The sequence below is a fragment of the Octodon degus genome, unplaced genomic scaffold (assembly GCF_000260255.1).
Source record: "Octodon degus isolate 3935 unplaced genomic scaffold, OctDeg1.0 scaffold00753, whole genome shotgun sequence".
Lineage (NCBI taxonomy): Eukaryota > Metazoa > Chordata > Mammalia > Rodentia > Octodontidae > Octodon > Octodon degus.
The window spans coordinates 20,559-21,995 of NW_004525329.1; the positions used below are offsets into that span (position 1 = coordinate 20,559).

The following is a 1,437-nucleotide window of genomic DNA, read 5'->3' on the forward strand; positions in this document are numbered from 1 at the left end:
AGTCAATTAAATAAGACTAGAATCTTGCCATCAGGTCCAGTTTCACCAAATGCACTTGAGGTCACTGTAGCTGCTGGATGTCTTTTGGACAGATCGTTATTATCAGTCTATTGGACAGGACAGATGATTGTTCTGAGACCATGGATTCTGAGATGCCATTTTTACCTGTTCCAGGTTCCACCTCCCACTGAGGGGCACTGTGACAAGTGTTGGACAGGACACTGGTATAAAAGTGGGACCTGTGTTTCTGAACACCACTTGCCAGATGCCCCTCCAAGTAATCCTCAGATTTTGCAGCTGGTCACAGGTGGCCTGTATCTTAGAGATAAACTGAGAGAAAATTTGGTATCACCTGTATAGCAAGGGAAGGAGCACTTTTAAAATATCAGGTGGTGCTTTACCTTAACCCATGATCTGCAGCTTAGCATAAAGGTTCATGCAGGACTTGGCACACTATTCTGCATAGGGCAAATTTCTAGAAATTTCTGAGACACACAATGTCTAATGTTCCCCCTTAGATCTTTAATACAAAAACAGAGTATGGCCCTCAGAGTGGCAACTCTGAGTTCCGGGAAAATGGCGAAGGTCTCAGAGTTCCACGATGTCACTTGGGAAGAAATGAGAGATAAAATGAGAAAATGGAAAGAAGTAAACTCAAAAAATAGTGAACAATTTGTAGAAGTTGGAGAAGAATCAATGAGTATGCTTCTAAGCTTGGAGATGATATTTGGATTATATCTGAGCAGGTGATGATTGCAGCCCTGGACTATGGGTGGGATGACTTGGCATTGTTTTGTCTCCAGGAGTTGAGAAGACAGTTCCTTGGCAGCCACAGAGTCAAGCGAATAACGGCATGAGATTTGAAGCCCTGGAAAGCTATGATGATGCTATACAGCTGTATGATCCAATTTTGCAGGAAGATCCAACTACTACTGCTGCAAGAAAGCGTAAGATTGCCATTTGCAAAGCCCAGGATAAGAACGTGGAAGCCATTCGGGAGCTGAACGAGTATCTGGAGCAGTTTGTTGGTGCCCAGGCAGCCTGGCATGAGCTCGGAGAACTCAATATCAATGAGCACGACTATACAAAAGCAGCCTTCTGCCTGAAGGAGCTCATCATGACAAATCCCCACAACCACCTGCATTGCCTTCAGTATGTGGAGGTTAAATGCACCCAGGGCAGACTTGAGAACCCGGAAGGATTAAGGAAGTGTCTTGCACAGGCATTGAAACTGAACAACAGGAACGTGAGAGCTTTGTTTGGGCTTTACATGTCTGCGAGTCATATTGCGTCTAATCCAAGAGCAAGCAAAAAAATGAAGAAGGACACCATGAAGTGTGTGAGCTGGGCAGCTAGTGAGATCAACAGAGCCTACCAGTGTGCAGGTCAAAGGAAGGAGGAAACCAGATACTCTCTGGAGGCAGTTGAAGACACGTT

The 1,437-nt window shown here is 44.9% G+C and overlaps 1 pseudogene; it reads left to right on the forward strand.

Annotated features, from left to right (window-relative positions):
• The first annotated feature begins 566 nt into the window (after nt 1-566).
• Nucleotides 567-1,434, forward strand: LOC101589023 (annotated as a pseudogene).
• The last annotated feature ends 3 nt before the right edge of the window (nt 1,435-1,437 follow it).